Source organism: Macaca mulatta, chromosome 6 (assembly GCF_049350105.2).
Source record: "Macaca mulatta isolate MMU2019108-1 chromosome 6, T2T-MMU8v2.0, whole genome shotgun sequence".
Lineage (NCBI taxonomy): Eukaryota > Metazoa > Chordata > Mammalia > Primates > Cercopithecidae > Macaca > Macaca mulatta.
The window spans coordinates 71,523,095-71,537,733 of NC_133411.1; positions in this window are offsets into that span (position 1 = coordinate 71,523,095).

Genomic DNA, 14,639 nt, shown 5'->3' on the forward strand with positions numbered 1-14,639 from the left:
ACCCTATAGACCAAGATCTTTCAGAAAGACAACATACCTGTAACCGCCAAAATACTCCTAATCGTAAGTTTCCAAATCCATAGTGGCACTGCAGATTCAAAGCACTTTCTGATACCTCTTCATAGGGTGTCTGCTCAATTTCCCAACCAAACTCTTCATCATCAACTTCAGGTTCTTCAGGAATCGGATTCTTCAGGAATCTCAGAAGCACCTGAATGTGTTAAATATATTTTTTTAAGTATTGGATTTCCTAGGTACAATGAGGGGAAGAAAAAAGTATAGGAAAAAATGTCCACATTGATGTACCAAAATATATGTACATGAATATTTATAGCTCTGCTATTCATGATAATAAAAAAATAAACAAAATTGTGGTGTATTCATACAATGGAATATTACATAGCAATGAAAGCAAATGAATCTCAGCTACAATGTGAATAAATCCCACAAAAATAATGTTAAGTGAAAGAAGCCAGACAAAAGGAATATATACTGTAAGACTTATATATGCAATGCAAAAACAGGATTAATTTATTTTTAAAGTTTTGTGAGAAGCTGCCCCAGTCCAATAAAATCCTTGCTATGACTGGCATTGGCATCTTTCATCAAAATGCCAAAATCCTCCTCACAGGCAGTCGCTGTTTTACCCTCAATGCAAAACACTGATTGTGAATCAATTAGGTGAGTTTTGCCTGGGTCCTGAGGTAGGTAGAGCATTAACCATGGCTGGAAGTTTATAGATAAGGTTGACAGCAATGCTTTAGTGAACTAAAATCGTTAAACATATGGACTCAGAACTTGTTTAGAACTTTGAGCTGTGTGACATTGGGCAGACTAGTCTCTCTGTGCCTCAATTTTCTCATTGGCAAAGTGGTAATAAATACTCTAAGGATTATTGTGAAAATGAACTGAATGCACACACAAACACATATATATACATACATGCACTTAGATACTTAGAAGAGAGTCTGTTACAAATATTAAGCTCTCATAAATATAGTTTATCAAAATTATTACTGGATAGAAAGAGTATGAATAGCAATCAGAAATATCTACTATTTCCCCTCAGAGCTTTAATATTTCAGTTTTCACCTCATTTTAATACAAAGCTATGCATTTAAATTCAGTTTGATATAAATAACTGCATCCTATTATGGATATAAATATAAAAAATAAATATAAATACAAGTATATTAAGGAAATATGAACCCTCCAAAACTTTTGAGCTACTTATTATGATTTGGGCCACATATTCTGCCCTATTATAATAAAACTTTGGTATTGGTAATTGAGAGAGAATTTTCTGTAAGCCAGATATTGTATCGAAGGCTTTAATTCTATGTTATCACTAAATCTTTATAAAGTCCACCCTGTAGATAATTTATTCTTATAATTTAAATGGACACTTTTCCTGTAGAACTTTAAAATTTGATTTTGTTTTGTTATAATAACAACTCAAGAAGTAGCTATCACCATCCCTATTTATAGAGATCAGTTAAGTGACTAGGCCAAAATTAGAAAATAAGTTAGCGAAACTGGGATTCAAACCCAGTCTCTTGTTTTGTGACTTCCTGCGTTCTACTTTTCCACATCACGTCATCATCAGAGTTATTTTTCCTCACTTAGGGAGTAGAGCCTGTCTATCATGGGACAGACATGGGATCTCGACTTAAGAAGGTTTCTGTACATGACAGAGCCTAAAGAGATAGTCTATGCTGAAAGCTTTTATTTTCATTCAGTGGAATGGAGGGTATCCTTGCGATGGGACAGAGCTGACCAAAAGGTCGATTCAGGCAGGGGAAGCAGTCTGTTTTCCAATCTGTTTTTCTAAGCTGGTGGGTGCAGTACAGACTCCAGGAAGTAAGATGAAGATGTATTGGGATAGAGAGAGTGGTCAGGATTTAGAGTAGAGAAGGGCTTCAGCATTGCCTGGCTCAGCATTGCCACTCACACAGTAGTTTATCCATCTGGATCTGTGCAATATGCAACTTATGAGAGCATATGTGATCGCCCTGAAACAGAGGTTCTACCAGAAGTACTTATGGACTGCAGAAAAATGCTCCTGATTGAGGTAGCGACAGAGTCTCTGGGATTATTTCACTGACTTTTCCAGAGTCGTGTAACAAGGGATTTGAACAAAAAATACTAATAGCAAACGTTTGTATTATGTTTATGATTTGCTAGGCACTGTTCTAAGAAATTTATATTTCTGAACTATTTAAACTTACTGAAAGTTTTGTGAGTAAAATATCACTTTATTAGGATTTTAACGATAGAGTAATTGAGATATATAGAGGCTTAAGCACCTGTTTGGAATTTGAACTCAGACCCTCCAGCTCCAGTGTCTCTGCACTTAACCACTCCACTCCATAATCTTGCCTTGCTAGAGCAGCACACTAGATGCAACTTCTTAAATGCGTTCTCTAGATGATCCCTAATTTTTCTTTCTCACATATATATGATATGATATATATGTGAGAAAGATATATATATGATATATATATGAGAAATATATATATATTTAGAATCGACTTTGTAAGACATTTAGAAAATGTTTCCTCTCTTTCTAATTCTGCAAGTTTGCTCAAAAGTTACCTTCAATGTTTGGAAGTATTCACTAACGAAGCAATGTAGATCTTTGCCATTTTCTTCTTTCAGATTTAGTTTAGATTTTTAAGTAACAGATTATCTTTAACATCTGTTCATTATTCAGGTTTTTTTCTCCTTCTTTTCTTTTTTTTTTTTGAGACGGAGTCTCGCTTTGTCGCCCAGGCTGGAGTGGTGCAGTGGCCGGATCTCAGCTCACTGCAAGCTCCGCCTCCCGGGTTCACGCCATTCTCCTGTCTCAGCCTCCCGAGTAGCTGGGACTACAGGCGCCCACCACCTCGCCCGGCTAGTTTTTTGTATTTTTAGTAGAGACGGGGTTTCACCATATTAGCCAGGATGGTCTCGATCTCCTGACCTCGTGATCCGCCCGTCTCGGCCTCCCAAAGTGCTGGGATTACAGGCTTGAGCCACCGCGCCCGGCCTTCTCCTTCTTTTCAAGTGTCCTAAACTATCTGATACTTCAAGGCATTCATCCATTTTGAAAATGATCAAATGATCATTTTTCTGCCATTTTCTTCCCAGTCTGACATTTTTGCCATATATTTGACCCGCCATAAAGGGAAGAGACTTCACCTCAGTTTCAGGGTGTGTAAGTAGAAGTAGCAGTGCTGCTTCTGTGAAGAATGTAGAAATAAGAGGTTTATCTCCAGATATCCCTGGGAAACTACCGTTACGCAACTCCTTCAACTAGGGAGAAAGGTAAGAAACTATAGAAACAGTTTCCACTACACATCAAAATGTCACATTTCACGGTTTAAGAATGGATTAAGCAATAAGCACTAACACTATCCCAGATATATTTGGTCCAAACCCAGTGATTCCACGTGCTTAATAATCTTCTCAAATTGTAATTTGGTGGGACAAATATTCAAGCCTCATAAACCTTGATTGTCTCCATTTGCCAGTGAGCTTTACTGCATGCACAAGGAGGCCACTTATAGCAGCAGAGCAGGTACGCAGCTAATTACACCTATAAGTCACTAATGAGAACACTGAGTTCAGGAGCACAGACATGGTATGAAGCCCTGTTTTAAACTAAGCATTTGCTCTGATAGCTGTGACTTCGCCTGGCTCAGTGGCAAAGTGATGTGCTTCTAAATATTTAGTTGAAATGCCTGGCTGAAGACAAAACTGCCTGATTATAATTTAGCATAATGCCTTCTTGAGCTACTCAAAGAGTTTATTGTTTTATGTTGGTTTTGCTTTTAATGTCAACAAGGTAAAATAGTGCTTAATATAAGTACAAAAATGGGCAAAACTAATCTAACCTGTTAGAAGGCGGAATAATGATTATTCACTGGAAGCACAAGGGGTCTTCTGTGGAGCTGGTTATGTTCAGGCTCTGAATCTGATTCCTGGTTCCATGCCCATGTTCAGTTTATGAAAATTTATCAAGCTGTATACTGATGAAATATTTACATATCTCTCTGTATATTTCAAATATACTCTAAGAAAAAATAAAATTGCATTTCTCACTATAAAGAGGTGAATGAGTAAATTCAGGTTAAAATACACTAATGCCTTGCTAATAATGAAATTACCTCTTCAATAATTTTCTATTGGTGACAGTGGTACTACTGCCACTCAGTAAAATAAATAAGCAAGCACCCAATCACTTGAACCACGTAGTAAATGACATATTTAATATTCAAGCAAAATAATTTTTAAATGAAATGAATTTGAAGGGAAATGTAAATTTTTAAGAAATGTAAGGAAAAATGTTCACCTCATTAGAACTTTGAAAATGTGAATTAAAAGATATATACCCATTAAATATTTACTAATATCATATTCTACTATCTTTTAAAGCTTTATTAATTTTTAATAAATTTAATGATATTTTATTTAATTTTTCATAAAGCTTTAAAATATATTAGTAAAATATGTAATGATCATACAAGTGCATTGAACCTGAAAATTCTTATGTAGTCCAGGTGGGAGTTTAAATTAGTACAATTTTTAGCTTTTGTAAAATGAAAACAAAACACAATAACACTAGGTATTAAATTCCTTAAAAATCTCCATACCATATAATAATCCCAAATAAAATGTTAGAATCATATGCAGTTGCATATTAAAGGCAATGCATCATGGCTAGATAATACTGATGTATTCAGTCTGTGCTATGACAATTTGTAGCAAATCTATAAAATTTCTTCAGCACTTCATTGGTAAGAGTTTTAGAAATTATCATCTTAATAGATGCTCAGAAACTACTACATAAAATTGAATATTCCAGATTATTTAAAAACTAAGAATAGAAATATATTATTTTAATAGTATTAGAAAATATATCTTAAGTGAAATGAAGAATACAAATATTTAATGATGAAACACTACAGATGTGTTTTAGATACTATTAAGTGTCTCCTTGTCAATTCTGCCCTTTTTCTTTTAGTTATGAGATCCACACAGTTTAGTTACATAAGAAAATAAATTAGTATTATATGTACTATAATTGCAGAATTTAAAATCAACAGAATAACTGAGAACTATTACATTACTATAAGAACTATTACCATGAGAACTATTAAAACCATTTAATGAGATATTCTGTTACTAATAGGACTTTATATTGGAATAGGTGTATTTCTTATAGATCAATCACTGTAATTTTAAAAAGTGATAAATGGGAAAATTAAATTAAATACCTAGGAAACTAAATACAATACCTGAATGAAGAAAGGCATAAAACCTTATTTAGGAATACAAAGTTGAATAAGATAGTGTATGCTCCTGAGTAATATGGCTAAATAATGCAAATATGTCAATTATTTATAAACATTAAGTTGATTTTCATCCTTACTCCATTTGAATTTCATCAATTAAAATTCCAATAGACTTTTAATCCACAAAAATATTCCCAAGTTAATATGAAAAAATAAACAGAAAAAAATCCCCTAAACATTTTTGAAAAGGGAGGAAATGAAGGAGGTAATTCCCTTCCAAATAGTAAATTGCAAATATAAGCAATGCTCAGTGGTACTGACACAGGAATAGACTGGCAAAGCAGAAGAATCAAATAGAAAGTCTTGAAGTAGATAAAAGTCTCACAAACCCTGGGATCATTTAATATGTATATTAAATATGCTATTCTACGTCTGTTAGAAGGACTCCAACATCCATAAAAGATGTTGATCTGTTTACTATTGATGTTCTTTTTTAAAGCACACCATATATTTAGAATAACAACTCCATACTGGCCACTTAAGTAGAAAATATCTTTTTTTTCCTAATTCATTGCTTGCCTTTTAAATTAAATGAGAAATTTTTGATGTACAATTTTTGAAAATCATTTTCCAGCCTAATCTATTGATCTTTTCTCTGGCCGAGTATCATGTTCACTCTTTCTTCAAGAGTATGTCACTCATAGAAGAACTTACAAGTTTTTAGAAAAATTGAGTCGACTCTTTACAACTTTGTCACTTTTTTTCTTTCACTTCCTTTCTTTCCTTTTTTTCTTTCTTCTGGTAATCTATTTGTGAAAGTATTAGAAGCTGTTTTGAAAAATATTTGTATCTTTACAATTTTTTTCCACTCCAAGAAAGGTAGGAATGCTATATTAATGCTGAGAAGGCTGTAATCAAGGTATAAAAGCAGCTAAGAATCTCTGGACTTCATTCTGGCAGTAAAACGTTATATCTTCCATTCAACCTGCTACCCTCCTGGCCCTGAAAATTGGTATATAACTCTACTGCTTTATACTTCATCAGTGTTCTGTAGCCCTTACTATTTCATCACAGGTTTTTCTGAATCTATCCAACTCTCCTTCTTCTTTCACTTAAATCTCTCCACCTCTGATAGTTCTAATACCTCAGAATATAAGCATAGTCAGGACTCTCTCATTGTAAAACAAATAAACCAATAACAGAAACCTTTCCTCCCATAGTCCAGTCATCCTAGTGGTACCACTGAGGCCTCTTTCTCTAATCCTCTTCAGAGCTAGTCTTCTGAACAAAACCACTTATGTAAGTGGTTACAAATTTGAATCATCAGATTCTCCCAGAAATATTATGTGTGGGCATTTTAAGGTTCACATTTCCACCTAAATAACTGAATCAGAATTTTTCATGGGTCTAGAAATCTACAGGTATATGTAGTATATGGATAATGTTAAACCCGTGGGAATTAGGGGGTTCTCTGGGAAATGAGAAATTAATAGAAATTTCTCAAAGAAGATATAAGCTGACTAAGAAGGATTTAGCAGGGCAAAAGACAAAGACGGGAGAAAAATGCTGTATTAACAGTGGTTCTTCAACTCGAGTGCACATGAGAAACACATAAAGAGCTTGTTAAAAAAAAAAAGAAACAGAAAAACAGATCACGAATTTAGTGGGTCTTGGATGTAAACTAGAGTTTGCATTTCTAACAAGTTCCCAGAGTATGCTAATGCTGCTGGTTTGGGGACCACACTTTGAGAACCACTGTTCTAGAGTGAAGACTGGCCTATGGAAAAAAATAAAAATAAAACCTGGAAGCTATAAGGTTCATGGTTTATTTCAGGAAAAGAGACTCAGTGTTATTTAAATGGAGAAGTCAAAGTGTAAATAAATAATAACATAATGGTTACAGAATCAAGAAAGAGTCAAGACTTGCAAGCTATTATGAGCAGGATTTAAAAATCTAGAAGGAAGGAAAAATCATTGATCTTAGTACAAGATCAATGAGAAGACATTGAAGGTTTAAAGCAGTAATCTGACACTACATATTTGAACAGGGAGGAAATTTTTACACTGCAACACTTTGGTTGCAGTGTAAAAAATGAAGAAAGTAAGACAAAAATATTACTTAGGAAGCTGTTATAATCTAGGTAAGAGATGGTAGAATCTGAGCTAGAACAGTGATGATAAGAAGTGAAAGATTAGTAGCCAAAAATGATATATAAGAGGAAAATCAACAGGATTTGGTGACTGATTTATTTTCAATTTAAATGCTCTAAGTCTGTCAGTATGACTAGAGATTACAGCCTCACAATAAACCAGTTTGTTTTGCTAGAATAATGAGTTAATCAAATGCCTGTGGTACTCATGCCTAGATAATGAGTAACAATAGGTCAAATACAATTGGTCTTATATTTTTGTATATTCCCAACATGAGTTAATATAAAATACAAATTAATTATGTATAGGAGTCTACTATCAGGGTGATCTCCAAAGCATGTAAGAAAACTGTCCGGAGCTGCACGACCCGGCCATAGCGAATAATAATTAAGGATTAAACGCCTGAGCTGTGTTCACTTCCACCCCACACCTTCTCCCTATCTTTGCCTTTTTTCCCTGTACTAATACCTCATTAAAGATGGCGCTCTTCCTGCTTCTTCACTCACTTTTCCCGCACCCGGGAAAATTGTTACTTAATAGCGCAAGCGCAACATGACGTCTGACCAGAGAAACCGAAACTAACCTGGCCACGCCCTCGGCAATGAGATCATTTCCGCCTTAGCCCAACCCCTTCCCTTCCAAGTGTATATAAGGCAGTGCATTACCGCCATTAAACGAGACTTGATCAGAGCACTGTCTTGTCTCCATTTCTCGTGTCTCTTGTTCCCCAAATTCCCACCCCCTCCTCCAGGGCCTACACTGACTATCCCGCGGGCCGGGATACGTGGCACCCGAACAGGGACCTGGAAATGAGGGACTCCGTGAGGAAGAGGACGCGAAAGGACGGTCGACCGCTAACGAAGACAAAAGGAGTCAAACTCTTCCGATCACTGCGGGAACCTGCCGCGTCAGAATCGAAGGTAAGTGACGCGTCCGAAATGGGACAAGAATTAAGCCAACATCAAATATATGTAGGACAATTAAAAGAGGCTTTAAAGATACGAGGAGTAAAGGTTAAAGGTAATGATTTGTTTAAATTTTTTGATTTTGTAAAAGACACTTGCCCTTGGTTCCCACAGGAAGGAACTATTGATATTAAAAGATGGCGTAGAGTAGGGGATTGTTTTCAGGACTATTATAATACTTTTGGGCCAGAAAAGTTCCTGTAACTGCCTTCTCTTATTGGAACCTCATTAGAGATTTAATAGATAAGAAGGAGGCCAATCTGCAAGTCATGGCTGCGGTCGCTCAGACAGAGCATATTTTAAAGGTTAGCTCCCGCTCTAACCTCACAAAGCCTCCGCAAGATACGGAGGAAGATCTCATTTCCCTCGAAAGTGATAATGAGGAAATCAAGTCTCCTTCTGTAACAGATAAAGAAATACCACACGAAAACAAACCAAAAAAATACCCAATTTTACAGATGCTTCAAAAGGAGGAGGAAATTAATAAGCCTAATCAATCGGATATAAATTGGGATGATTTAGAGGAAGAGGCGGCTAAATATCACAACCCTGATTTGCCTCCCTGTTTTTCATACCCACCCCCATATAATAAGACACATAATGAGGCTTCTGCACCCATTGTTATGGCAGCAATAGATCCCAAAGAAGAATTAAAGCAAAAAATTGCTCAACTAGAAGAACAGATTAAACTTGAAGAGTTACATCAATCATTGATAATTAGGCTCCAAAAGCTAAAAACAGGAAATGAAAAAATACCTAATTCAGACGCTATGGAGGGTTCATTGCGCACACTTCAGCGGCCTGGACAACATGTTCCAAGAGGGGGGTTAGTTGCTAGCCGACATAGAGAAGACTCTTCCCCCAAAGACGTTTTTCCGGTCATGGAAACCATAGATGAACAGGGACAGGCTTGGAGGCATCATACTGGATTTGATTTTACTATTATAAAAGAGTTAAAGACTGCTGCCTCTCAGTATGGGGCTACTGCTCCATATACTCTTGCTATAGTGGAATCTGTAGCTGAGAATTGGCTCACTCCTACAGACTGGAATACCTTAGTAAGGGCAGTTCTTTCTGGGGGAGACCACTTAATTTGGAAGTCAGAGTTCTTTGAAAATTGCAGAGATACAGCTAAAAGAAATCAACAGGCAGGAAACGGTTGGGATTTTGATATGTTAACTGGTTCAGGTAATTATGCAGACACTCAGGCCCAAATGCAATATGACCCTGGACTGTTCTCACAAATCCAGGCTGCTGCTACAAAGGCCTGGAGAAAACTTCCCGTTAAAGGAGATCCAGGGGCCTCGCTCACAGCGGTTAAACAAGGACCCGATGAGCCATTTTCAGACTTTGTGCATAGACTTATGACCACGGCAGGTAGAATCTTTGGAAATGCAGAAACGGGTGTAGATTATGTTAAACAGTTAGCTTATGAAAATGCTAACCCCGCCTGCCAAGCGGCAATCAGACCTTATCGAAAGAAAACAGATTTAACAGGATACATTCGCCTTTGTTCAGATATTGGGCCCTCATATCAACAAGGCCTAGCAATGGCCGCCGCTTTTAGCGGCCAAACAGTAAGAGATTTCCTCATTAACAAAGGTAAAGATAAAGGGGGATGTTTTAGATGCGGTAAAAGGGGACACTTTGCAAAAGATTGCTGTGAAAACCAAAATAAGAGTCCAGAAGCAAAAATTCCAGGCCTTTGCCCAAGGTGTAAAAGAGGAAGGCACTGGGCAAACGAATGTAAATCTAAAACTGACAGTCAAGGAAATCCTTTAGCCCCCAGGCAGGGAAACGGGATGAGGGGCCAGCCTCAGGCCCCGAAACAAGCATATGGGGCAGTCAGCTTTGTTCCAGCCAGCAACAGCAATCCATTTCAAAACTTAGTAGAGCAACCCCAGGAAGTGCAGGATTGGACCTCAGTTCCACCTCCCACACAATACTAACCCCTGAAATGAGACCGCAAACCTTAAATACCGGAATATATGGACCCTTACCACCTAACACTTTTGGGCTACTTTTAGGAAGAAGTAGTGTCACCATGAGAGGCTTACAAGTCCTCCCTGGAGTTATCGATAATGATTATGAAGGAGAAATTAAAATTATGGCCAGAGCTATTGATAGTATTATTACTGTCCCTCAAGGAGTTAGAATAGCTCAGTTACTCCTGCTACCTTTGGTTAAAACAGATAATAATATCCAATACTCTAATAGAAATATAAAAGGTTTCGGATCATCAGATATATATTGGGTGCAACCAATTACAAATCAAAAACCCTCTCTAACCTTATGGTTAGACGGGAAGGCATTCACTGGACTAATAGACACAGGGGCTGATGTAACTATCATTAAACAGGAAGATTGGCCCTCTCATTGGTCTACCACAGAAACTTTAACTCACTTGAGAGGAATTGGACAAAGCAGTAATCCTAAACAAAGTTCTAAATACCTAACATGGACAGATAAAGAAAACAATTCAGGCCTCATTAAGCCATTTGTCATCCCTTACCTACCTGTTAACCTTTGGGTGCGAGATCTACTTTCTCAAATAAGAGTTATAATGTGTAGTCCAAATGATATAGTTACTGCACAAATGTTAACTCAAGGATACACCCCTGGTAAAGGTCTTGGAAAAGGAGAGAACGGTATCCCACAGCCTATACTGGTTTCAGGACAACTTGATAAAAAGGGGTTTGGAAATTTTTAGTTCAGGCCACTGACATACCTGCACCCCAAAGGTGCGCTGACCCCATTACTTGGAAGTCAGATGAGACCGTTTGGGTTGATCAGTGGCCTTTACTCAATGATAAACTAAGTGCTGCCCAACAGTTAGTGCAGGAGCAACTAGCAGCAGGACATATTGAGGAAAGTAATTCCCCTTGGAATACACCTATTTTTGTTATTAAAAAGAAGTCTGGTAAATGGAGACTCTTACAAGATTTAAGAGCAGTAAATATCACTATGATCCTTATGGGTGCCTTACAACCAGGATTGCCTTCACCGGCTGCAATTCCTCAAAAATATTTTAAAATCGTTATTGACCTTAAAGACTGCTTTTTTACAATTCCCCTTCACCCTGCTGACCAGAAAAGATTTGCCTTTAGTCTTCCATCTACAAATTTTAAACAACCAATGAAACGCTATCAATGGAAAGTCTTACCTCAGGGTATGGCCAATAGTCCTACCTTGTGTCAAAAATATGTAGCTGCCACTATAGAGCCAGTCAGAAAAACATGGGCACAAATGTATATTATACATTATATGGATGATATTTTAATAGCAGGAGAAATTGGCGAACAAGTCTTACAGTGCTTCGCCCAACTCAAACAAGAGTTAACAGCAGCCAGACTACAAATAGCCCCAGAAAAAGTACAATTACAAGATCCATACACTTATCTTGGTTTCCAGATTAATGGACCCAAAATCATTAATCAAAAGGCCGTTATACGTCGCGATCATTTAAAAACTTTAAATGATTTCCAAAAATTACTGGGAGACATAAATTGGCTTCGACCGTACTTAAAGCTCACCACAGGAGAGTTAAAACCTCTTTTCGATATATTAAAAGGAGACTCTAATCCAAAATCCCCCAGGTCCATTACTAAAGAAGCATTAATAGCACTCCAACAGGTAGAACATGCCATTGCAACACAATTTGTTACCGGTATTGATTATTCTCAGCTATTAATATTCCTTATTTTTAACACAACAATAACCCCTACTGGCCTATTTTGGCAGAACAATCCCATTATGTGGGTACACCTGCCCTCCTCCCCTAAAAAGGTTTTGTTGCCTTATTATGATGCCATAGCTGATCTAATTATCTTGGGAAGGGAAAACAGTAGAAAATACTTTGGAATAGAACCCTCTACCATTATACAGCCCTACACTCAATCACGCATCCATTGGCTGTTACAAAATACGGAAGCCTGGCCAATTGCTTGCGCTTCTTATACTGGCGCGATTGACAACCATTACCCACCTAACAAACTTATTCAATTTTGTAAACTTCATGCGTTTGTATTTCCCCATATTACCAGTAAAGAACCTCTCAATGACGCATTACTAATTTTCACTGATGGATCTTCCACAGGACTTGCCGCTTACACTTACAATAATGTAGTCGTTAAATTCCAGACCACTTATACATCAGCTCAGCTGGTCGAATTGCAAGCTATAATTGCAGCACTATCAGCTTTTCCTTGTCAGCCACTTAACATTTATACAGACAGCGCCTACCTGGCCCATTCAATACCCCTCTTAGAGACCGTGTCTCAAATTAAACATATTTCAGACACAGCTAACCTATTTTTACAATGTCAACAACTTATCCGAAAAAGGACTACTCCCTTTTTTCTTGGGCATATTAGAGCACATTCAGGATTACCGGGACCTCTAACACAAGGTAACGCAACAGCTGACACGGCGACAAAAACCATAGCCACAGTCACTACAGACAATTTGCAACAAGCGCAAAAAGCACATGCCTTACATCATTTAAACGCCCAAACCTTAAGACTTATGTTTAAACTTACCAGAGAACAAGCTCGACAAATAGTTAAACAATGCGCCAACTGCATATCATATTTACCTGTTCCTCATCTAGGAGTTAACCCCCGAGGACTCATCCCCAACGAAATTTGGCAGATGGACGTTACTCACCACTCAGAACTCGGTCAACTAAAATATATCCATGTATGCATAGATACCTATAGTGGATTCATCAGTGCAACTCTCCAAACAGGAGAGGCCACCAAACATGTCATAGCTCATCTATTACACTGCTTTTCCATTTTAGGAATACCCAAACAAATCAAAACAGATAATGGCCCCGGTTATACAGCCAAAACCTTCTTACAATTTTGTAATACCCTACAAATTAAACATACCACAGGCATTCCCTATAATCCCCAAGGACAAGGTGTAGTAGAAAGACCTCATCTGTCATTAAAAACTATTATCACAAAATTAAAAGGGGGGAGCTGGTACCCCGTGAAGGGTACCCCCAGAAACATACTCAATCATGCCCTGTTTATCCTTAATTTTTTAAATTTGGACAGTCATGGAAAATCGGCTGCCGACCGTTTCTGGCATCCTGAATCTCAAAAACAGTTTGCAATGGTAAAATGGAAAGATCCACTTGATAGTTCATGGCATGGCCCCGATCCAGTTTTAATTTGGGGAAGAGGCTCAGTATGCATCTTCTCAGAAAAAAATGATGCAGCCAGATGGCTGCCTGAAAGATTGGTAAGACAAATAAATCATAACCATTGTCAGTCCAGGGAAGATAAATCTCCCTGAGAAGTTCTTTCCTTCTTGTTTTTCAGAAAATGAAGCCTAACATGAAATTCCTTTGGAGAATAATCGCTCTATATAACATAGTGACAGTCTATGCAGGTTTTGGTGACCCTCATAAGGCAAGAGAATTATTACGAAAACAATACGGCCAGCCTTGTGACTGCAGAGGGGGACAAATATCTGAACCTCCGTCAGATAGAATCACCCAGGTGACCTGCACGGGCAAGACAGCTTACCTAATGCCAAACCAGTTATGGAAATGTAAGTCTACCCCAAGAGATACCTCACCTAGCGGGCCGCTCCTAGAATGCCCTTGTAGCTCTTTCCAATCTTCTGTACATAGTTCCTGTTATACCTCCTATCAACAATGCAAATCAGGCAATAGAACATATTATATGGCCACGTTACTAAAAACACAAACTGGAGGCATCAATGACGTACAAGTATTAGGATCCACTAATAAACTTGTACAATCTCCTTGTAACGGCCAAAAAGGAAAGCCTGTTTGTTGGAGCACTACCGCCCCCATTCACATTTCTGATGGAGGAGGCCCATTAGATATTGCAAGAATTAAAACCGTCCAGAAAAAATTAGAAGAAATTCATAAAGCTTCTTATCCTGAACTTCAATATCACCCTTTAGCCCTGCCTGAGCTTAGAGATAATTTTAAGCTCGATGCCCAAACCTTTGATATCCTCAATGCTACTTACAATTTACTTCAAATGTCCAATACAAGCCTGGCCCACGATTGTTGGCTTTGTCTAAAAATGGGCCCCCCTATTCCTCTAGCCATACCTAAGCTTTCATTGCCCTATGTCAATTACTCAAATGAATCCTTAGTAAATAATTCCTGTCCTATTACCCTCCCCCTTAGTTCAACCAATGACGTTTTCTAATTCCTCTTGCCTCTTTTCACCATCGTATAATAACACTAAAGAAATTGATT